Genomic DNA, 26,203 nt, shown 5'->3' on the forward strand with positions numbered 1-26,203 from the left:
TTTTAAATCACAGTTTCATTACTTGTGATAGGTCTGTTGATATTTCCTATTTCTTCCTGGTTCAGTCTTGGAAGGTTATACCTTTCTAAGAATTTGACTATTTCTTCCAGGTTGTCCATTTGATTGGCATAGAGTTGCTTGTAGTAGTCTCTTAGGATGCTTTGTATTTCTGTGGTGTCTGTTGTAACTTCTCCTTTTTCATTTCTGAATTTATTGATTTGAGTCCTCTCCCTCTTTTTCTTGATGAGTCTGGCTAATGGTTTATGCATTTTGTTTATCTTCTCAAAGAACCAGCTTTTAGTTTTATTGATCTTTGCTATTGTTTTCTTTGTTTCTATTTCATTTATTTCTGCTCTGATCTTTATGATTCCTTTTGCTAAGTTTGGGTTTTGTTTGTTCTTCTTTCTCTAGTTCCTGTAGATGTAAGGTTAGATTGTTTTAGATTTTTCTTACTCCTTGAGGTAGGCTTGTATTACTATGAACTTCCCTCTTAGAATTGCTTTTGCTGCATCCTGTAGGTTTTGGATCATTGTGTTTTCGTTGTAATTTTTCTCCAGGTATTTTCTGATTTCTTCTTTGATTTCTTCAGTGATCTCTTGGTTATTTAGTAATGTAATGTTTAGCCTCCATGTGTTTGTGTTTTTTACGTTTTTTTTTTCCCTGTAATTGATTTCTAATCCCATAGTGTTGTGGTCAGAAAAGATGCTTGATATGATTTCAATTTTCTTAAATTTACTGAGGCTTGATTTGTGACCCAAGATGTGATCTATCCTGGAGAATGTTCTGTCTGCACTTGAGAAGAAAATGAAATTTGCTCTTTTTGGGTGGAATGTCTTATAAATATCAATTAAATCTATCTGGTCTATTGTGTCATTTAAAGCTTGTGTTTCCTTATTAATTTTCTGTCTGGATGATCTGTCCATTGGTGTAAATGAGGTGTTACAGTCCCCACTATTACTGTGTTACTGTCGATATCCTCTTTTATAGCTGTTAGCAGTTGCCTTATGTATTCAGTTGCTCCTATGTTGGGTGCATATATATTTAGAAGTGTTATATCTTCTTCTTGGTTTGATCCCTTGATCATTATGTAGTGTCCTTCCTTGTCCCTTGCAACATTCTTTATTTTAAAGTCTATTTTATCTGATATAAGTATTGCTACTCTAGCTTTCTTTTGATTTCCGTTTGCATGGAATATCTTTTTCCATCCCCTCACTTTCAGTCTGTATGTGTCCCTAGGTCTGAAGAGGGTCTCCTGTAGACAGCATATAGATGGGTCTTGTTTTTGTATCCATTCAGCCAATCTGTGTCTTTTGGTGGGAGCATTTAATCCATTTATATTTAAGGTAATTATCGATATGTATGTTCCTATTCCCATTTTCTTAACTGTTTTGGGTTTGTTATTGTAGGTCTTTTCCTTCTCTTGTGTTTCTTGCCTAGAGAAGATCCTTTAGCATTTGTTGTAAAGCTGGTTTGGTGGTGCTGAACTCTCTCAATGCACATGCTACTTTGTGTGTGCCCTCCAAGAATGGAGTCTCTGTTTCACCCAGTCCTATCGAAGTCCTGCAATCAAATCCCATTAGCCTTCAAAGTTGATTCTCTAGGAATTCCTCCTCCCGTTGTCAGACCCCCAGGTTGGGAAGCGTGACGTGGGGCTCAGAACTTTTACTCCAGCGGGTAGACTTCTGTGGTATAAGTGTTCTCCATTTTGTGAATCACCCTCCCAGCAGTTATGGGATTTGATTTTATTGTGATTGCACCCCTCCTACTATCTCGTGGCTTGTCCTTTGGATGTGGGGTATCTTTTTTGGTGAGTTCCAGTGTCTTCCTGTTGATAATTGTTCAGCAGTTAGTTGTGATTCTGGTGCTCTCGCAAGAGGGACTGAGCACACGTCCTTCTAGTCCGCCATCTTGAACCAATCTCACAAGATGACATTTAAATCTCCAAGGGTTTATTTATGCAAATATCAAAAGTCACAAATGACCATGAGTCACTATGAAATTTCCTAAACCTCCTTTTAGCTGTAGTTACTTTACAGATTGAAGGATATTTGCTGGATAATGATCAAATCCTTCAGACGAGAGGATGTTGGGATGATAACCTTTCACTACATAGTATCCATTTACATGATATCACTGAGACTTTTGGCATAGTTTTCACGCTCAAAATGTTTTTAACATCTGTGTCACTGTTCTTTTTTTAAGACTTAAGATTCAGTATTTATTAATCTCTCAAACCTCAATTGGCCTTTGGAAGCAGCTGAATACTTTCTTTGAACAAAATGTAATCTCAAAATAAACCACAAGAAGTGTAAGGTAGTGGTTTTTTTTTTTTTTTGCGTTATGCGGGCCTCTCACTGTTGTGGCCTCTCCCCTTGCGGAGCGCAGGCTCCGGACGCACAGGCTCAGCGGCCATGGCTCACGGGCCTAGCCGCTCCGCGGCATGTGGGATCCTCCCGGACCGGGGCACGAACCCGTGTCCCCTGCATCTGCAGGCAGACTCTCAACCACTGCGCCACCAGGGAAGCCCCAAGGTAGTGGTTTTTAGTTCTAGGAAATGCAAGAGTTCTTGGTATGCTTAAGGAGTTAAGGTTAATGCGATGAAATATTTTATGTGGCTCTGCATTACCTTCCACTTAAACCTGTCATGCAAAAAGCAAAGAAAGTTGAAAATCTCAGCAACAATAGGCAGATTAGATTTAGGAGGGAATGAATTGATGACTATTTTATGATATATATCAACCTAAAGCAGGTTTCCAGATTCTCTGTTGTTCAGAAATGCATAGCCCTTGATGGTAAACATGTTAAAAGTGCTTTTGGAAAATGAGGGTGACATTCGTTTGACACAGAGGGTACTTAATCTCTGCAGGTATATCAGATTGGGGAAAAACAATTTTTTCATTTGGGTCACATTTATTATCATTTCTGCACTGTTGATAAGATGGTTAAACTGAATGGATCAACTGGGCTGCAAGCACTCAGAAGGCTATGCTCATAGGCATGAAATGAATAGTTACTGACAGGGTTTTCAAGAGAAATGGAATATATTGAGCTGAACCCAAGCAGAATGCTAATTTGGAAACAGCATAGAGAAGGTTTAGTAAGAGGAATTTTATTTTGGGTGAAACATTAATGCAAGATGTACAATTCCACAAAAGATTTTTTGTTTTGTTTTGTTTTTGCTTGAAGCTGTGATGAATGTCAAGTGATGGTATCATACTCTTTTCCCTTATAGATATTCTTTACTCAGTGTATCTTTCATGCACATGTGTTTGGTCTCCATTATTCGATTAAAGGGAAATGTAAACTAATTCTGATTATCTACTTTTATGATCAAATCATATTGTCGTGAAGTGCAGGAGCTTGAACAAATTTTTTCTTAAACTTTTAAATTAAAATTGTATATATTTAAAGTATACAACATTATGATTTGATATACATATACATAGTGAAAAGATTACTGCAGACAAGCAATTTAACATATCATCCCCTCACACTTCCATTTTTTGTGTGTGTGATGAGAGCCCCTGAAATCTACTATTTTAGCAAGTGTTTAGTATTCAATGCAGTATTATTAACGACAATCATCATGCTGTACATTAGGTCTCTAGACTTATTCATCCAACAAAACTGCAACTTTGTACACTTTGACCAGCATCTCTCCATTTACCCCATCTCTCAGCCCCTGGTAAACACTAATTCTATGTATCTGACTTCTTTAGATTCTGCATATGAGTGAGATCTTGAAGTTTTTGTCTTTTCATATCTAGTTTATTTCACTTAGGAGAGTGTCCCTTTAGGTTCATCCACGTTGTTACAAATGACAGAATCTTCTTTTTAAAGGCTGAATAAAATTCCATTTGACCAAATGCTTTAGTTGGATTCTAATTCTATTATGTCAGCTATTAATGAAGATAAACATCAACAGAAGCTTAGAATTTTCTTTCTTTTCTATGGATTTTTATTACAGTGGGATTTTAAAAAATTATTAATTTTTTACTTTTGGCTGTGTTGGGTCTTTGTTGCTGTGCGTGGCCTTTCTCTAGTTGTGGCAAGGGGGGGCTACTCTTCATTGCGGTGCAGTGGCTTCTCTTGTTGTGGAGCATGGGGTCTTGGTGTGTGGGCTTCAGTAGTTGTGGCACATGGGCTCAGTAGTTGTGGCACATGGGCTCAGTAGTTGTGGCTCGTGGGCTCTAGAGAGCAGACTCAGTAGTTGTGGTGCACAGGCTTAGTTGCTCTGCAGCATGTGGGATCTTCCCGGACCAGGGCTTGAACCCATGTCCCCTGCATTGGCAGGCGGATTCTTCACCACTGTGCCACCAGGGAAGTCCAAGAGTGGGATTATTTTAATAGCATTTGATATGAAGAAAACGTGCTTAATTTTCATTAATATTTCAATATTTAGTTATTGATATCCTATGATAAGGGGAAAAAATCTTGCAATGAAGCTGCAAAATTAGGAAAAATTCAAAGACAATATTCTAGAAAAATTCTCTGAAAGAGAACCACCTGGAAAACACTGAGAGAATCAAGAATATTTGGCTTTGGCTCTTAATCATGGATCAAAATGAGAGAATTCAAGTCAAAACTTTTAATATTTACATGCATTTCAACATTCTGCTTACTGGTCTTTGGAAAAATATCTATTTCTAAAATTTGATGTACATTAACTCTCATGCTTGTCTTAACATGATCAAAAACTAGATCATTCCAAGTATGCTGAAACAGAATTTTATGGCCTTGCAGAAAAGCGCATTTGCAATTAGTCTTAAAGTGATGGAGAAACTTGAGGAAACATGTAGTACCTCAGAGAAATGGTCAAGAAGTGCTATTTTCAGGGGTATTATCATTATTCTCATAGCATGGTTTAGCACATATGAATAACGGTATAATTAAATAAGAAAATCCATCCTTATTGTAAAACATATACTCCCACAATCAATTGTAAATGGCTGCTTTTATGTTCATGATTGCCATGGATGTGGTTTGCCAATGAATGTTTATTTGGAATGATATGAGAAAGAATAAGTAAGATATAATAATGAAGCTGACTTGAAAACAGTTGAAATTTTTAAATAATGCCTGTTTTTTTTTTTTTTTTTTTTTGTGGTACGCGGGCCTCTCACTGTTGTGGTCTCTCCCATTGCGGAGCACAGGCTCCGGACGCGCAGGCCCAGTGGCCATGGCTCACGGGCCTAGCCGCTCCGCGGCATGTGGGATCTTCCCGGACCGGGGCACAAACCCATGTCCCCTGCATCAGCAGGTGGACTCTCAACCACTGCGCCACCAGGGAAGCCCAATGCCTTTGATTTTTAAAGAGAAGATTTCTAGTAGAATAACAAAGATCCAGATAATAGGAACTCAGGAAGCAAAGTTCTGATAGTTTGCAGCTCCTTACCTCCATGGTTAAGCCACTTTGAAAATGTGCCTTAATGCTTACCTTTCTAAGTGAGCTGATGTGGTTATTCCTGGCTGAATCATGCTCTCATTTTTATCTCCATATTTTTCTTGATTTTTATCAAAGTTGTACACAGACTAAAGATTCAATAATTTTATAAGTGTTGTTATGAAAAACAGCAGCTCCTTACCATCCTCCCCAGAAGAAACCAATTTTAGTTGAAACAAGTTTTATTTTGACACTTATCTCCCTGTTGCTAAGTAATATACTTGCTATGTCATGATTTTTTGATGTCAGGTATGATCTATTGACTTTCCACTATTGAAAATGTTGTTTTTGTTCATTCTCTGCTCCCTACACCTCTAGTAAATAGGCTCACCCTTCCCATCTTTCGACATTCTCCCATTAAAGTTATATGGTAATTTTGAATAAACCAATATTCATTATTTACATTATTATGACTATGTAAGTACTTGTCACAGCTGACTTGTTTAGTAAAACATTAGTTTTCCTTTCTGGCACAAGTTTTAATTTTTTTTAATCTATTTTTTATTGATGTACAGTTGATAAACAATATTATATAAGTAACAGGTATACTATATAGTGATTCACAATTTTTAAAAGTTGTACTCCATTTATAGTTATTATAAAATATTGGCTATATTCCCTGTGTTGTACAATATATCCTTGCAGCTTATTTTATACCTAATAGTCTGTACCTCTTAATCTCTTCCCCCTAAATTGGCCCTTTCCCCTTCCATTTTCCTACTGGTAACCACTAGTTTGTTCTCTATATCTGTGAGTCTGCTTCTTTTTTGCTATATTCAACATTTTATTGTACTTTTTAGATTCCATATATAAGTGATATCATAGAGTATTGGTAGTTCTCTGACTTATTTCACTTAGCATAATGCCCTCCAAGTCCATTTATGTTGTTGCAAACAACTTAAATTTTATTCTTTATGCAAAATTTTATTCTTTTTTATGGCTGAGCAGTATTCCACATATATATATTATCCATTCATCTGTTGATGGACACTTAAGTTGCTTCCGTATTGTGGCAACTGTAAATAATGCTGCTATGAACATTGGGGTGCATGTTATCTTTTCAAATTAATGTTTTTGTTTTTGCTTTTGTTTTGGATATATACCCAGGAGTGGAATTGCTGGGTCATATGGTAGTTCTATTTTTATTTTTTTGAGAAACCTCCATACTGTTTTCCACAGTGACTGTACCAATTTACATTCCCACCAACCATGTACAAGGGTTCCCTTTTCTCCACATCCTTGCCAACATTTGTTATTTGTGGTCTTTTTGATGGTAGCCATTCTGACAGGTGTGAGATGATCTCATTGTGGTTTCAATTTGCATTTCCCTGATGATTAGTGATGTTGTGTATCTGTTCATGTGCCTGTTGTCCATCTGTATGTATACTTTCGAAAAATGCCTATTTAGTTCTTCTACCCATTGTTTAATCAGGTTATTTGTTTGTTTTGATGTTGAGCTGTATGAGCCGTTATATATGTTGAATATTAAACCCTCATTAGTCATAACATTTGCAAATATTTTCTCTCATTCAGTAGGTTGTCTTTTTGTTTTGTCAATGATTTCCTTTGCTGTGCAAAAGCTTTTAAGTTTAATTATGTCCCATTTGTTTATTTTTGCTTTTATTTCCTTTGTTTTAGGAGATAGATCCAAAAACATATTGCTACAATTTATGTCAAAGAGTATTCTGCCTATGTTTTCCTCTAGGAGTTTTATAGTATCTGGTCTTACATTTAGGTCTTTAATCCATTTTGAGCTTATTTTTGTGCATGGTGTTAGAGAATGTTCTCACTTCATTCTTTTACATGTAGCTGTCCAGTTTCCCCAGCACCACTATTGAAGAGGCTGACTTTTTTCCATTGCATATTCTTGCCTCTTTTGTCATACAGTAATTGGTCATAAGTGCATGGGTTTGGCACAAACTTTAATTTTTTTATGAAGTGAAAAACTGTCCAGTTTTGCTTGGTTTTCTATACACATAGCATCTTTTTTTTTAAAGTATTTTATTTATTTATTTATTTGGCTGCACCAGGCCTTAGTTGCAACATGCGGGATCTTCGTTGCAGCATGCAGGAACTTTAGTTGCGCATGCAAACTCTTAGTTGCGGCATGTGGAATCTAGTTCCCTGACCAGGGATCGAACCTGGGCCCCCTGCACTGAGAGTGCAGAGCCTTAGCCACTGCACCACCAGGGAAGACCCACATAGCATCTTTTTTCAACCACAAACTCTTGTGCATCAATTGTTCTATTAATTTACTATTCCAGAAGAAATATTTCCTTGAGCCCTCTGACCTGCTCCAATCTGGACTGTGTGCCCTCTATGTCTGATTACTCAGCTGTCATTGTGGCATCGTCTGTCACCACCATCCTGGGGACTCATCTCTTCTTCCCTGTGCTCTTTCCTGTTTCTTGTGAAGTTTTTTCTTTGTTTCAACTTTATTTTGGTAGAGCATCTCTACCTAGAAGATCCTTGAGAAAGGATGTATGGAGTAAGACTTTTGAGGCTTTGTCTTGTCTGAAAATGTCTTTACTTTTATTCCTTCTTACTGATAATTTGTCTTGATCTAGAATTCTTTACCTATTTTTCATCAGAAATCTGAAGGCACCTCTCTTTTGGCTTTTAATGTTCCCAGTTTCCAAAGTTGCTGCTGACAGATATCTGAAGACACATTAATTCCTATTCCTTTTTAGGTGATTTCTCTCTTTTTTTCTCTCTCTGGAACCTTGTTGAATCTTCTTTTTGTCCTTAGTGTTCTGAAGTATCACAATGATGTTCAGTGAAAAGATCTGTCTGCATCCACTACACTGGGCATGTAATTTGGTCTTTCAACCTGAAAACTTAAATTCTTTGAGTTTTGGAAAAATTTTAAAAATTATTTTGCTTATCATTTTCCTCCCGCTTTTTTCAGTTTTCCATTTCTGGAATACTTTAAAAAATTTTTTTAGACCTTTTGGATTGATCCTCTCATTTTCTTGTTATTTTTGTTTTCTTTATCTAAAATTATGTTTTGCTACTCTTCTTGTTTTTGTTATGCCATATGAAATCAATGCTTTCTTTGTATTCTTGTTTTTGATAATTGGTGTCTAGACAGGATTTATGTCTATTAGTTGGTATGTTTTAATCTGAAACAATTTTGTTCAATCTGTTTTTCAGTTTACCAGCTCAAATGCATTATCTCCTTCCAAGTCAAGTGAACTGGAAGTCCTTACCATCTTTGTTCTACTTTTTTTTTTTTTAAGAAAAATTTTAAACCTTATCTTCTATTGTATTTTAAATATGTAAGCGTTCTTTTGGTGGTCAGAATGTTCCTTTTTATTATAGCATCTTATTGTTTTTCTCCACAGTTACAATATCTTCTCTTGCATATCAGTGGATATTAATAATACATATATTTTCAAAGCTCTCTTCCCTTTGCACAGTCTGTTTCCTCCAAGTTGCTTTTTGTATTTTTCATACTTTTCATATTGCAGGCATTCCTCAGATATCTAGCAATTCTAGGGGACCAAAAAGTTTGATTGGAAGCTCTGATACATGAGTGGGTCTTGTCACCTGTGAACATCACAATAAGATGATGTAGATGAGCTTTTGTTTTGTGACCTCTAGATACATTCTCTTGAATTGGTCAGATTCACCAGAGAAAGCGTTTCTAGTCCTATGCCTGGAGGGTGATGGCCTAGCTGCTAGTTGTTAGGAAGCCAACTAGGGAAGGAGTGCTGGAGGTCTCAGTCATAGTTTTCAGACGTAATCCTCCCCGTTTTATCATGTTATCTCTTCCATCTGCCCTGTACAGGATCCAAAGCCCCCTTGTTTCATCCTTTTAAGAGGAACTGCCTCCCTATTGGGCAAATATTCAAGAGGTGCAGTCATTTGGCTGCCTAAAGCTGGGGAGGGGATCTAGAGATTTGATTGCTACTTAAAGTTCTCCTTATTTTAGCTCTCTCCTTCTATTCACACTTATAATGGTATCTGATGCTACCATACCCTTAGACTTTTGAGGATTCTGTGTTAGGAATCTGATGAGTTTTCAGCTTTTTGAGTTGCTAGTTTAAGATTCAGTTTTCTGGGGTCTGTTAAATCCTTTGCAAGTTGAACATCTGCTTTCCAGCTTCTAAAATTTTGTTGCTGTTGCTTCTTCTTTCATTCTCCCTGTGTTTGTGGGTTAATATGTCTTGGGTGAGAAATCAATTTACTATTATTTTAGTGAAATTTCAAGGGGGAACAAAAAGACATATGTGTTCAATCTGTGGCAGACTGTATTTTCCAAAAATGGTCACAATAATATCTCCTGTCCTTTTATGCTCTTTCAATGTTACTATGACATTCCTTCTATCAAGAGGTTGGTCCTATTTTCCCTTCTCTTGAATACTGATTAGATTTTGACTATGGTAGAAGTGGTGCTTTATGACTTCTGAAGCTAGGTCACAAAAGGCTATAGGGCTTCTGCTGGTTCCCTAGGGACACTTGCCCTTGGAATCTAGCCATCATAATGTGGCTAGAACATAGTGAGCAAGGTGGAGAGTAGTAAAAGCTGTGATGAAGAGAGAGAGAGAGATTTTGCCTTTATCGGACATGAATTACAAAACCTGTTCTTCAATTCTAGCTTTTCCAAACTGTGTGATTCAGCAATCTCAGTTTCTTCATCAACAGAATGGATACATTAAATAAGATGGATTTTAAGCTTCTAGTTCTAATGCCCTATAATTTTATGACCTTCTAAATAATCCAGGACCATAGTGATGTTTAAATTCAGAGAGTTTTATCCAGATAGACTGCAATAAGAATGATGTCCTAAAGTTGTACAAGGTAGCAGCTATGATAATCAGTGAGGTTCATATGTGTATCTTTGAATGTAAGTCCCATTATTGGACAAGCTTATGATGTATCTGTTACTGCTATTGTACAGGAATTTATCCCTCCATTATAGCATTTTAGCTTTGAAGCAATATAATTTGGTTTGCAAAGATTCACTTGACTACGGCCTTTCTCTGGATGCCTTGTGATAGAAAGTAGAGACAATTTCTAGGACACTGTTTTCTTTGCCTGTTAGTTTGGTGGGAAAGCAAAGCACAAGCACACATTGACATTGAACAACAATGTGTTCAAGAACACTAAATTTACTTAAGATGTCTTAAGTAATACATAATTAATCGTCAAATCACTTGTTTAGATTCTTCTTGCTACTCTGAACATCCTTCTTTCTACCTCTATAGACACTTTATAGACACTATAGACACCTCTATAGACTTTCTATAGACATTTACAGATCCCATGCTTCTTTCTCATATCTTTGCTTTAGAACTTCTGAGTTCTTTAGAATTTCTGAGAACTTGAAATTTAAAACAGTTTTTCACATATTCTAAGAGTCCTTGAAGCCAACTTTTCTTGGCAAGAATTTTTATCCTTATTCTCCCTTTATTGTAAATTATTTGTATCCTTTCCTCATGGAATTCCTTATTTTCTACACAAATTATTCTGCGAAGCCAGAGCTCCTGAGGGACAGGAAGATTTCTTTTACACATGGAAATCCCCTGAATGTCCATATTTGCTTTGGATAATCTTTAGTGTTTTTGAGAGGAGGATGAACCATGCTGTGCTGGATGTCATCTTCATTCCCAAACCACCCCAGTGCTCTTACAAATTGTCCACTCTAAACATTAACAATTAAAAAAAAATCCACACTCACATTAGTCTCTTGCAGGAAACACAGCAATGAAATCTTTTCCTCTCCCCCCAGATGAGCTCTGAGACTTGGGGAAAATCATGTAAGCACTCGATTTACTGTTAAATTAGTTTCAAAATTCTACTTTACCCTTCTCTGCAGAATTCTCCTCAGTGGTTCCTGAGAAGTTCATATTTTGCACTGTTGTATTTGGTTAGTAAAACAGGTAAAGGATAGAAAAGACTTTAAGAGTCATTTTTGGGATAAAAGCCATTCTGGATGAACTTTCTTAATTAAGAAGCTTAAAAAGGGTAAAAACATATATGAACCACAGAGATGCCTTGGTTAAAATAATCTTTTAGGGCTTCCCTGGTGGCGTGGTGGTTGAGAGTCCGCCTGCCGATGCAGGGGACATGGGTTCGTGCCCCGGTCCGGGAAGATCCCACGTGCCGCGGAGCGGCTGTGCCCGTGAGCCATGGCCGCTGAGCCTGCGTCCGGAGCCTGTGCTCCACAACGGGAGAGGCCACAACAGTGAGAGGCCCACGTACCGCAAAAAAAAAATAATAACAATAAAAATCTTTTAACCAGTAAAGTTTCATTCTTTATGTGAGCCTTTCTCAATTATTCTAGAGCAGTAGGACTCAGACTTTATGAGTGTCAGAATTAACTGGAGGGTTTGATGAAACACAGATTACTGGGCTTCACCCTCAGAGTTTTTGATTCAGTAGGTCTGAGGTGAAGCCTAGGAATTTGCATTTCTGACAACGTTCCCCCAGGTGACACTGATGCTCCTAGTCTAGGAAACCACACTCTAAGAACCACTGCATTACAAAGTCTGGATACTGAGGGTCCCTACTTAATGAATAATAAAGACATTTTTTAAGATTCCATATATAAGTGAGATCATATGTTATTTTTCTTTCTCTGACTTATTTCACTTAGCATAATACGCTAAAGTTTCATCCATGTTGAAAGCTGCTAAGAGAGTAGATCTTAAAAGTTCCCACCACCAGAAAAAAACTGTAAATATGTGTGGTGATGGTTGTTAACTAGACGTATTGTGGTGATTATTTCATAATATATACATATATTGAATCATTATGTTGTATACCTGAAACTAATATAATGTTATATGTCAACTATGTTTCAATTTTTTTTTTTTTTTTTTTTTTTTTTGCGGTACGCAGGCCTCTCACTGTTGTGGCCTCTCCCGTTGGGGAGCACAGGCTCCGGATGCGCAGGCTCCGCGGCATGTGGGATCTTCCTGGACCGGGGCACAAACCCATGTCCCCTGCATCGGCAGGCAGACTCTCAACCACTGCGCCACCCGGGAAGCCCTGTTTCAATTTTTAAAAAGACATTTTTGGAAGTTTTGATGCTTGCAATAGCAATAAATGCTTCCTTAGTTTCTGTTTAGTTCTGTTGTGGTTTCTGGTCCTTTGAGTAAGCAGCTAATGTCTCGGCATCATGTGGCATTTTGTGGCTGAATACATCTCAGTGTTGCAAAAAAGAGGCTCCACGACTCAAACAGTAATTTATATTATGGTAACACACCATGATGATACAGAAATTGACACCAAAAAGCACATGGATCTTGGGATTATACTGTCAGATTTCAATTCCTTATATCACTGGGTATTGGATTTGCTCTACAGTAGTTGCTTATTTTAAAAAGCAAACATGTACCAAGTATGAATATTGACATATGAATCCAGGTGTGTATGAAATATCACACTTTTCTTAATTTCATTTAAACAATCCTGAGTCTGTCTCTGAGTCCTCTATCCCTCGGGGATGGAAGAAAATTTACTCTCAGTCATTTTTAGGTCCTACCACCCTCCAGGTTGTGCTTGGGCTTCTGTGATCATAACACCTCTATGGACATTGGTCATCAGTAACTACCTAAATATCCATGGGCTGCTCTGTTGCTTTGGTGCCCCATTTGGCTTAATGATTTTGTTAATTACACAAATAGTATTGAGTATCTATTATGTGCCAGGTGATGATTTTTTTAAATTACATTTTTAGTATATAATATTTGATACACACAAAACCTCACATGTATGTGTATTATGAAACATAAAAATAAAATGAACACCCAAAAATAATTCCCCAATTAAGAACTAGGACTTATCAATACTGTTGTATCTATCTGTGTGTTCTTCTCTATTCAAACTCCTTACGTCCCCTACCAACCCTAAACTTTTTTGCCATCCCATTGCTTTTTAAAAATAGTTTTATCATGTAATTATATATCTTATACTAGGATATTTAGTTTTACCTATATTCATGTCTTATAAAAATGGTTTTATACTGTGTGTAGTCTTCTGAAACATGACTTTTTTTGACTAAATATGGTGTTTCTAAGATTCACCTGTGTTGCTGTGTGAGGTGTTATTTTTTAGTTTCATAGCTGTATAATTTTCCTTTTGTGTGAATATATCAAAACATATTTGTCTATTCTCCTGTTGAATAGACTTTTAGGTAGGGCTGTTATGAGCAAGGCTATGTTGGGCATCTTGTATGTAACTCCCTGTACTGATGTGCAAATTTTTCTCTAGGATTTTTTATCTTGAATGAGCAATACATTGATTCTGTAGAGAATAAGGTGACATTGCATCTTTTTTTTAAACATTTTTTTCAATTAAATGCAAAAGATTTTATGAAGTGTGTTCTATGGAAAACTAAACCCACTAACTGCACTTTCAAAATGTGTTTCATGGTCAAATAATATTGATAAGTACTCTATTCTATGTACTTCCTTTGGAAAGTCACAGTAAAATGGCTCTGAGAAGTCCTGTAATAAAGGAAATGTTTAACTGTATTGAACACAGTGGTTTCCATGGTTTTTGATCACAGAATCCTTTCTGTTCACTACATCCATTATTATCTCATGGTACCAATATTCTATTGAACACATCTTGAGATACACTGATATATTGCATCAACACTATAAAACTACATAGGGTTTTTTGTTGTGTCTCTTTGATACATAAATGAAATTTGATACATTATCTACATTATGGAATAGGCAGGAAATCTCTATGGAGTACTAGAAAATCCTAGGAGTAATAGAAATTCTTACTTAAAATCAGTAATTCTGTGTTGATATGTAATCTTTGTGATCAATTACCATTCACTGTCTGATTCTAGCCCCATTCCCATGTTTTGTAGCAGGATAGATATAGTTCAAATCCTAGAAACATGGAGGAACCATGGAAACAGTATAGGGATAGCTCTTGTCTAATATACCAGCTGGGTTTAAAAATAAATTCTGGCTTCCCTATGACTAAAAGTGGAAATACTCCTTGGGCAGGGATGCCAGCATGTCTGTTAATCCACCATGCCTGAGAGGTCAGGATGCCTCTCAGATCCAATTATTCACTGTCAGGGCTGTCTTCCTGGTTACATCAAGACTTCAGACATTCCAGAAAAATCCACATTTGCTCTACTCTGGCACAGAATGTAACTATTTTATATTTTACCACCCTTCACTCAAAATCTTTTTCTTTGTGTCTCATTTCTCTTTGGCCCAGATTTTGAATTCTTCTCTTTTTTAACTGATCAGATTGTTGGCTTATTCCAGTGGTATGCCCAGCATTTTATTTCAACAGTTCCTTAGAATTTGTCTCTAGGATTTTCTTTTCAATTCCCTGCAAGCTAGCACTTGAGGAAGTATAACTTCATCTCTGAGTTTCTTGGAACTTCTAAAATATTACACTCCATCTGAGGCTCAATTCTCAAAGCTCATTTAGCTGAGGAATTGGGTTCCAGGGATCAGAATTTCTTTGTTTTCTTTTTACCCATATAGCCCCTAAAATTTAGAGTATGAAACCCTGCGTTCCTTCCAGTTGGCCAAGCCCTGATGTTTTACCTTATTCTATTTGCCAGATTCTGGACCTGTTCTGATTCTTCTCTTAGATTTTGTGATTTTCCAGAATGCCCCTTTTCTGACACGTGTTATCATGCTCTCTGCTCTGTGGCACTTGCTGCAGGACAGCTTTCTGTGTATTTTTTGAATAGTATATAGGTTTTTCATGATTATGATTTTATTGGCTTTTAATAATTATAATTGACCAAGCTAGGGCATATAAATTGCCTCCATAGTTCCTAGTCTTTGAATGCATTTCCTGAAACTTACTCTCCTCAATGAGCTCACCTCTCTGGAAAATCTGTACTCTTTACTTTTGAATCTTTAAGTATAACATGGATGTAGTTCTTTGATCAGGGCTAAGTGTGTCTGAAGTATACCACATGCTCTGCAGAACACACCAATCTCTCTTCTTCAAAGTGTTGGCAGCATCCTACAGGCAAACATTTCTTATAGATATAGCCAATACGGAGGGACCTACACAGCCCCCTTCCAATTCTTTGACTCCAGTGAATTTCCTTTTCCTTTCCCCTTATTCACTATTCAACCCAGTCCTCTGTTTTACTCCTTCCTAACACTATAGCTGGAAAACCTTGCTGCTTAGTTCATCATGAAATCTCATGATGAATCCTCAACCTCTTGCTGCCTCCATCTGTGACCTACAAGAGATATATACCCAACCTTTCCACCTATTCTTTGTCTGACAGGATGAGTAGTTCTCCATTCAATCCCACTTCTTCCATTTGGCCCCTCTTCTCCTGCCTTATTAGAGATTTGTCCTGCTAGTTACTACCTTTTTCTACTGCATTTTCTAGCCATTCAGGTCAAGGCTTAAATGCAACTGCTTCAGAGAGGACTTTCTTTATTGTAAACCCAGAGTAAACCAGCTGGCACTGTCCATAACATCACCCTGTTTTATTGTTTTTCATGGCAATTATCATCATCTAGTATCCCTTATTTATGTGTTATTTGTTGACTCTCCTGTGACTTCCTTGAAAGCAGTGACCTTGTCTCTCTTGTTTATTTCTGAACTCTCAAAGCCTAGAATAATGCTTGGAACATAGTAAGAGTTCAGTAAGTATTGTTAAATAAAATAATACGTATATCCTCCAATATCCTCATTTCTACATACTCTTTCCTTCCAGCCTATAAATAGGTGTATTAATTTTCCATCTTAAAAACAACAAAAGCAAACAAGTAAAAGAAGAAAAAACCTTTTCTTAATTCTGACAGCAATTGCCTAACCCAGGGATTGCCACTGTGTGATTCACCAGAAGACCACCTGTTTTTATAAAGTTTTATTAGGAAGAGCCATGAACATTCATTTATGTAATGCTTAGGACTGCTTTTTGCCCTACAGTGGTACGGTTGCATCTTTGCCATAGAGACCATATGCTCACAAGCCTAAAATATTATCTGGCTTTTTTAGAAAATGTTTGCTTACCTCAGGACCTAGCACCTATTTTTTATATTCAGCATTCTCCAATGTAGTCGTGTACCACAATTTCTTGCATTCTTGTAAATCTCATTTCCTTTTTCTCTTTCTTTAGTCTGATTCTGTCTTCCATACTATACTACATTGCTGTCTCTAAGGTTAAAAGTGGTGCCCTAATTGCAAAATCCAAGAGATGATTTTCAGTCTTTATATTGAGGGGCTACTGCTCTTGGCTTCCATGACACTTATCCTCTTCTTTTTTCTCCTACCTCCCTGATTATATCTTTTCTTTCTTCTTTAGCCTGTCCCTTTAGGATCTGTATATCCCAGGATTTTGTCCTCAGCTAAAAGTTCTCAATTTGCATACTTTCCCTACATAAATTCATTCAATCTGATTGGTTTCAGTTGCACTGCTAAAGTTCAGGACACATCATTTCTCCACTTGACTTCTGCAGCTGCCTCCTGTCTGGTCTTCCTGCATTCAACCATACCCCATCAAAGCTACCTCCTACCCAGCTGCCAGATGTCAATTTAAGGCAGTGGTTCCCAGACTTTATTGGGCGTCAGACTCACTTGAAGGGCTTAGTATTAAGATGCAGATTGCCAAGCCCCACTCTTGTAATTTTCACTAGTAAGTCTCCTGTGGGACCTGAGAATCTGCATTTCTGTGCTCCCAGGTGATGCTGGTGCTGCTGTTCTAGGCTGCACATTGAAAACCACTGATTTAAAAAATGTTTCTACTGCCCCACCCTTTCCTTAATACCATGCAGTGGTTTCCCATAACCTACAGGATTAGACCTAAGCTTATTATTACATCACATAATGCTCTCCAAGCTCTTATGTTTTCTACTTCACCAGGATTCTCTCTCTCATTCTTTGACTTCCACTTGATTCTCCTGAAACCTCAAACTGCATATCTCAGCATGTGCCCCACCATTTCAACCCTCTGTGCTCTTGCTCATACCTGTAATTTCCATGCCCTTTTCACCCAGCTTTCTTCTCATTCTCTAAAGAGGTATTTTAAGTGCTATTCACCTTCCCAAGCTTCTGCAATAGTTGGACACACTTCCCTCACTACATAGTTTGTCCACTCTCCATCCACAATAGTGTTTTATCAACAGTTATTTGTGTTTATTTTGTCTCCCCTAAATTTTGAGCCCCTAGCAGAGTGCTTAGAATCTATGGTTCTTTCTCTCAATCCATTTCTCTCTCTCATCACAAAATGTAGGCTTGGTTTAATGTGTCAGCCTAGAAATATATTTCCCACTGAGGGTGAAAGCATGGAAATTAGTGTTCCCATACATTACTGATCATGCCGTAAATTGACTCCATCCTTTTAGAAAGCAACTTGGCAGAATCCATGGAGAGCCAAAAAATAAGAAGTTAAAAAAAAAACAAAAAACCCTTCATGTTCTTGGACTTAGTCATTCCACTTCTGGTAACCTAGTCTAAGAAAATAATTCAAAATATACAATGGAAAACACCGAGTGTTTAACACTAGGGAGTGATTAAGTAAGATGATTCTAATTGATGAAATACTGCATATTTAAATGATGATTTTTGAAGCACATATGGCAAGCATAAGATTATTTTTGTTGTAATGTTAAGTAAAAAATAAAGATATCAAATGTTAATATAAACTATAATTTCAATTATGTAATATTTTTGAAAAAAGGTCTGGAAGGAGATGCACTTCAATTCTAAGTTAGGATAATAAGCTTATGATATGACTTTATTGTGTGGTTTTATTTTAAAATAAACAAATATAAAAACTTATTTTAAATATCTATGCTATTTCACGTTATGCAGTTTTCTTTTTAAAATTAAAAGGATGTGTTAGTTTTAGTTATACAGATGATGCTCAGTTGAGCCTTTAATACATAGTTTCTTGTATCTTTTGTCTAAGTTACTGCAGGATACAATTTTAGAAACTGAAAAATATTAAGAGCCATAATGTTGAATATTGACAAAATGTAGCCTGAGATTCAGCAACAGTCAAAGGTAAAATGACTTTTGTGAGAAGAGGAAGCTAAATATAACATGAAGACACCAAGTTACAAACTAAAGCAGGAGTCACCAGGGCAGTAGATGGATAAATGCACTCACACATTATGGGCTAATGTGGAGTTAGTACAGCATGGTGGTTAGAATTCTCACTGTAACACCATGGTCTGGATTTAAATCCAACATTGTCCCTTACTAATTACGTAACTTTGTGCAAGTTTTTAACTTCTTGGAGTCTGTTTTCTCATCTGTAAAATAAGGATACTAACACTTGCTTATGGTAGACGCTGCTGATTGCTTACCTAGAGCCATCCTGTTGTCTCCAGCTTGCCTTCCTCTACGCTGCACATGCACGCATGCTCCCTCTCTCTTTTACATACACACTCATTTTCTATCGGAGTCTGTCTCTCACTCTAGAGGCTCCCAGTATCAGATCCTTACTTTCTCAGCTCTCCTTTAGCCCGATTAGGGTCATATGACCCAGTTCTGGTGTCTTGAACTGAAGGAAATGCCATAGTATCTTCTGGGAAAGGTTCTTCTCCCCTCCCCCACCTGGCCCCAAATATATTCATGGACAAAAATACTGGTCTTCTTTGCTTGCTGTGGTCATTCTCAGGTGTGCTGTCTGCAATTGCCTTAGTCATCTGACCATGAGGGAGGGAATATTGACCCACAGAGTACAGCAGAACAAAAAGATGGACAGCCTGAACCTTTGATGATATCACCACCCTGGAAAACTTCTTTTATATGAATAATACATATGCTTAATGTTTAAATCAGTTTGGTTGGCTACTCTAGAACTTGCAGTTGAAACCACTACAATATTGGTTTTTTTGAATTTTATTTTATTTATTTTTTTATACAGCAGGTTCTTATTAGTTATCCATTTAATACATATTAGTGTATGTTCAATCCCAATCTCCCAGTTCCTCCCACCACCACCACCACCCCCCCGCCACTTTCCGCCTTTGGTGTCCATACATTTGTTCTCTACATCTGTGTCTCTATTTCTACCCTGCAAACTGGTTCATCTGTACCATTTTTCTAGGTTTCACATATATGTGTTAATATACAATATTTGTTTTTCTCTTTCTGACTTCACTCTGTATGACAGTTTCTAGATCCATCCACGTCTCTACAAATGACCCAATTTCGTTCCTTTTTATGGCTGAGTAATATTCCATTGTATATATGTACATCTTCTTTATCCATTCATCTGTCAATGGGCATTTAGGTTGATTCCATGACCTGGCTATTGTAAATAGTGCTGCAATGAACATTGGGGTGCATGTGTCTTTTTGAATTATGGTTTTCTCTGGGTATATGCCCAGTAGGAAACCACTACAATATTTTATATTAAATGAAATAAAGTGGGTGACATGCTTAGCAAGGAAGTGAAACATAGTGGTCAAGAGTAGAGACATTGGCGTCAGACTGAGTTTTTTCTAGTGCTAGTCATGTAACCTTGAACAAACTGCTTAAACTCTCTGTGCCTCAATTTCCTCATCTGCAAAATGGAGATAATAATGGCACCTACCTCACAGGGTTTTGTGTTGGGAATAAATGAAATATGTAAAGCACCTATGAAAATATCTGGCACCTATAAAAGTTCCTACATTAGGAATTAAATGTCAGTAGTAGTATAACAAGGGTTCAGTAAATGATAAATACCACTCTTATAGATTGGTAGTTATGAAGTGACCTTAAAGACCACCTAGACATTTTATAAACAAGCTGTAGTGACCAATCTCAGGTTAAATAAGTCACCTAATTTTTAATTCATGGCGCTTTCTCCTGTACTATACTGTCATTATCTTTTCAACAGTCTTGAAACACTATTTATTACTTTTTAATTATCACAAGTTTTATCACTTTAATATGTGATACAGAAGTAGATCCAATGGATAGATATTAAAATGCTTCTGCATTTAATTCGGGTAATTTAGACCATTTTATTAGACACATTATATTCCTGACATGTTTATGTAATTAGTATTTTTTATTTTTTAATTTTTAATTTTTATATTTTTGCGGTATGTGAGCCTCTCACTGCTGTGGCCTCTCCCGTTGCGGAGCACAGGCTCCGGATGCGCAGGCTCAGCGGCCATGGCTCACAGGACCAGCTGCTCCACGGCATGTGGGATCTTCCCGGACCCAGTCACGAACCCGCGTCCCCCGCATCGGCAGGCGGACTCTCAACCACTGCGCCACCAGGGAAGCCCAATTAGTATTTTTTAAATAAGGGGCTACTGAATTATATTTTTTACTTTATAAATTTTTTTACTTTATAAAGTGTTTAGAATAAATTTAGTATAAACTTGTCAAGTATATACCTTTTTAGTATAAACTTTTCATGCAAGACATGTAGTAAATTTGGGGTGATTTCACTGAAGCTTTCTCTCCTTAGGTGTTATATGATATACTTACATGATTGCTTACCCACAGCCATCCTATCATCCTCTCCAGCACTATAAAGTAACAGAAGCATTATCATATTTCATGTGGCAGCTTCTGCTACTCTTTAGGTGTATAACACTCAAAATGAAATGGAAGGATTGAGCATTAGTTGTTAGTCCCTCTGCCTATGAAAGGGAGAATTTATTGTGTGAGTGTATGGTAGGACCAGAGCATCCACGATTTACTTGAGCTCTGTCTGATCTAGCCTACAACTACAGTTTCTAAAAATCAACCATGTCTTATCCTCAGCATCTAAAAGAATGCATGGTAATGTTCCATAAATGATTGGTAAATAAATATATAAACCAATCACTTATAGCTATATTTATTAAGCAAATTCATGTATTGGAAAGACAGAAAAAGTTCTTGATCTCACAATTTAATCTTTACAAGTCATGGTAAGTGCTATGAAGACAATAAAACAAGGAGGTGTGTTAGAGGATTACTGAGTAGTTGGCCACTTTAGATGAGGTAATCAGGGAAAACTCTCTGATGATATGGCATTTGATCAGAGACCTAAAAGATGAGAGGGGCCAGCCTGTAGTTTTCTGGGGTGGGGGGTGGCTGTAGTAATCTAGGACAACAATATGTTCAAAAGCCTGAAAGCAGAATCTAACTTGCCATCACCAAACAAACAACAAAACAAATCAAAACCGTAAGAAGGTTGAAATGTTTGAAGTATCATTAATAAAGAGGGAAATAGACAATGAGGTGGGTGAGCTTGGCAAAGGCCAGGTCAGATGGATCCTGGTAGAACGCAGAAAGGACTTTGGATTTTTCTCTAAGAACAATTGGAAAATGTTGGAATCTTATTCATGTAACAAATGAATAGTCATATATAAGATGCTGAGTATTTACCATTTAGGCACTGTTCTAGTATTTTACATTGATAAACCTATTTAATGCTTATAGCAACCTTTTGAGAAAACTGGTGCACAGCTATGTTGAATAATTTTCCCAAAGACATACAGCTAATAAGTCAGAGGGCCAGTGTTTGAAGCTGGGAAGTCTGGCTTCATAGTTCTTGCTGACTCCCTTAAACGTATAGTGTTCTTTATATGACTGTGTGAATGTAACACAATATGGAAGCTGGAGAACAGAATTTGTTTCTTCTTCTCAAAGGTAAGCACTACCTTATATCCCTTGTGATTTAATCCAGTTTGGGCTAACAATAACTCATCGATGTCATACTCAACACATGGTGCTGGCTAAAGTTCTGGGGTGCAGAAATGAAGAAGATAATGGTTTTTCTCTCAAGGAACTCACAGTCTAACAAAAGAGACCAGTAAATACATAAGTATCTGTAATGCGAGCAAGTCTCTGGTACTTAATATGAGTGCTCTCTAATATTCAGTCATCCTCTCTTTAGTAGGCCCATTTGCATTAAGTTGGACCATGTCACTAATTTTGTCAATGGATTTTGAGCACGTCACTTCTGGGCTAAGGCATCAAAAGCCCCTGTGCCACCCTCCAGTTTCTTCCCCCCTCTTGAGGTGATTGAGGAAGCCTCATGTTGCCAGGGCAGAGACACAGTTTGGAAGCAGCCTGGTAAGAAATGAAATCATTTCATGGAAAACAGCTACCCTGGGAAGTTACCAGACTCACATCAGTTTTTTTGTAAGCAAGAAATAAACTTTGTTGGAGTAACTGCTGAGATTTCAGGCCCTACCTGTTACCACAGCAAGGCATAGACTATCCAGTGTTTTCTGCTTTATAAAAAGTATATGTGATATGTCCTGACACACAAGAGAAAAAAAAAATCTTACTGGTATATTGAAGTTGTTTCCACAGAAGAAGTAACATTTTAGTTGTACATAAAAGATGAAAAGGACTTCAGCAGTCAGAAAGACAAGGGGATGGAGGTGGATAGGGATCAGGAAATCTATCACAGGAAAATAAACCAATTGAATAATTAAAGTTAAAAATTCTATGAAAGTAAAAAATACATTTGAAAGACAGAAAATAAAGCCATGTTTCTAAAATGTTTGGTAATTAGTAGTAAAATGGTAGGCAGGTATAAGGCTAAAGGTAGAGAGATGTGAGTGAAAATATAGATTAGGGCCCACTTTTTAAGGGTTTTGATAAGCCAGAGGTCCTTGAACTTGATTTTGTACAATCTGAGAGAGCTATTAAAAACTTTTTACAGAGGAGACATTTTCTGACAACCACTAAAGGACAAGTATTGAATAGACTACATTAATTATGATATAGTCCCCACCCTGTGTTGGTTGCAAACTACAATCAGAGGTAGTACATCGTTTTGAAATGCTTTGTTTAGGTGACCTTAAGTGTAAACTCCGAGAGCAAATACTTTTAGAGATATTGAGGCAAACTCACAGTGGAAGTTACATTTTCTCTGAATCTTCATTGTTCACATAGTAGCTAAGACTTGCTGTAGGTGCTGAAAAGGAAGAAGTATAGGGGAAGGGCTCATGGGAATATGAGTTGGGCTCTGTGACTGCATGCAGCCTGCAACTAGGAAGACGACTCAGCAGCAGTGTGACTAAGGACTCCAATAATTGTCCAGGAGAGAAAATAGGGGCTTAACTGGAACAGTAATGGTAGGAATAACTTGGGGAGGGATTGAATGGGTTGACAGACCTCGGATGTGTCCAGATGTCTGGCTTTGGCTACTAAATTAATGATGCATATAATTGCAATTAGTGAGATAGGAAAAGTAGCAGGTTTGAAGAATCATAAAGGATCAGCTGGCCTGTTTCAGCCTAGGCCTGTAGGATGCTTGGTGGAGCCACTGAAACTGAGTGAGAAAACAGCCTTGTTTCTGACCATAATGCTTATGTCTCCACTGAATTCTCTCTTGTGACATGAAAGATCCTAAGACAAAAATGAGCTCTTTGGAAAACAGTACTGGTGCTATTGACAATAGAATGGGAAAATTAAAAGTAAGGGATAGATAGTTACTTGTTTTACAATACTTGCAAATTCTAATAGGAAAAATCTCATTATTATGGAATAACTATTATATTATTTTTCAAGCGTGTAGAGGTGTTAATGTTATGAATAAAATATAAATCATTAAAACAAAACTGGATATTTATTTACTTTTTGTCATCATTGTAATTCTTTAATCACCTGACAATGAAAATGTAACTATTAGCATGATCAAGGTCTTCAGAATTTTTGATATTAAAGTGAAAACCCTATCCATGGGAAGGTTGAGAACCATCTGCTCCGGTAAGAGATACTTATACCACTGGTATACAGACATATATGTCTGGGAGAATCTGAAATTAATAGAAATTCATTGCTTGACTTTGAATGTAAAGCAAAAGGATCAGTCATGGAGATGGTCTTGCTTTGACACAGTCCATAATTTACGTACCTAGATAGGAAAAACTGCTACCAGGAATTCTGAGGAAGCTCCTAGAACATCAGGTCTTAGTCACAGATTCTAGTAATTTTTAAAGATTCTAATGCTGTATATGTGTGTGTGTGTGTGTGTGTGTGTGTGTGTGTGTGTGTGTGTTGGGAGGGGGGTGGTGGTAGGAGGACTAGGAGCAATGTACAAATACTGCAATGGCCTTAGCAAGTGCCTCTTGTCGAAATCAGGAAGTTTGCCAGCTGTTCACATTATTTTCAGATAAGTTCTTCATCTGAAACCTATAGCTACTGTGCTTCATTTTGCTTGTGAAAGCGTCTGTTGCAAACCATATTGAAAACGGTTGGCTATTTTTTCCCTACATGAGGACTTGGATCCTTTGTGAGAAATTAGTTTGCTAGAAATATAGGACAATTTTGCTGAAAGCATTTTGTTGAACTCAGTATCAGAGGTGATACCTTTTATTGTTATTTCACTGAAAAGTCAAGGAGGGTTTAAGTAAATGTTTTCCTAATAAATTGTATGGGGAATCTGTAACTGCTCAGTGGAGAAAGCTAAAATAAGCAATTAGCAAAGGCACTGTTAAGAATGACATTTCCCTGGAAGCCGGTTGTTACCATCAGCATGAAGGTTTTCCTACCCCTTGTGCCCCTCACTCCTGACTTGGAAATCAGTTAACACCAAATAGCTGCTGATTCCATTTTGCAAAGCTTTCTTTGTTAACATATCCAGATATTATATAAGGCTTTCCGTTAGCATCGAAATTTAATTAAATATAGTCAGTTTGCCTTTGCTTTGACTTTGATTATTTGAATTTCAACTGCCTTTAGGAAGAAAAATACAGAAGTATATTACTCACCTTTTCACATCTGTTGCAGTTTAAAAGACTCAGTTGCCAAGAATTTTAAGAAGCATCACTTAGTAATGATTCAGGAAATGATCAGTCAATGCATCTTATGCTCAAAGTGGAGGGCAGCCTCTGTTGTCCATCTTGGTATGTTTTTCCTTTGTGTTGTCTTAAAACATAGAATCAAGCTGTGAATTTGCAATTTCTTCTTAAATGGACACTGATAACTGATGAGTACACATAAAAGAATCCTTCAATATTCTACTCAGAGTGTTAAAAGTAGAGTGGTTTAAAAAAAATAGACCCCAATGTTAATAATTTTTTAAAAATTGGCTTCATTCTCATCTTCCATCAGTTAACTGGCATTTCCAAAGTCACTTGATATCTCTTTCCAAATGAGGAATGTTAACAATTTAATAATATTAATGGAAAATGAGAATATTGACAATTGTACAGTGTACATTTGCAATGGTTTTATTTTTGCAGTTGTTATTTAAATTTGAAGTGCAAATGAAGTTTCCAACATTTTTTGTTTGTTTTTTTTTACAATTTTAAGATGCAATTATTATTAACATTTTCTGTCAGGCCATGGAATGGATGACTATGTTTAGGTCTTTGGCTGAAAAAAGACACCTCAAGAAGTTTGCTTCTTTAACTTTTTCCTTACAAAACTCTTATGACATTACTACCTCTCCTAAATATTTCTCACTTCTTCTCTGAAATTTGCAATGGATCTCTCGTTTATTATTTATAACATGTTTTGATTCTTGATGATTTCTAATGGTTTATACCTCAGACCTCTGCTATTTCTCTTAGCATACAACTCATTAATTTTCACTGTTTCAACTACCACACCATAAGAACAGCCCTGAAATATTTATTTTAGTTTTATAAAACATTCAGTATCATATTTTCAGATAGTTAATATGCTGCTCAACTTGTGTAGCACATAGCATGTCAAAGTCAAACTCATGACTTTTATCCCAAATCTACCTCAGGTTTGATCCTTATGACAAGAATACAGATGGTATTCTGCATTTTCATTGGAAGGCATATAATATTTGGCTGGCTCATTGCAACATGGTAGGTCATTGTTTCTAGATCTTTTCTGTGGTCAGAGTTAATGAAATCTTTTTAGTGGACAGAG

This window comes from Hyperoodon ampullatus (assembly GCF_949752795.1).
Source record: "Hyperoodon ampullatus genome assembly, chromosome: 4".
Lineage (NCBI taxonomy): Eukaryota > Metazoa > Chordata > Mammalia > Artiodactyla > Ziphiidae > Hyperoodon > Hyperoodon ampullatus.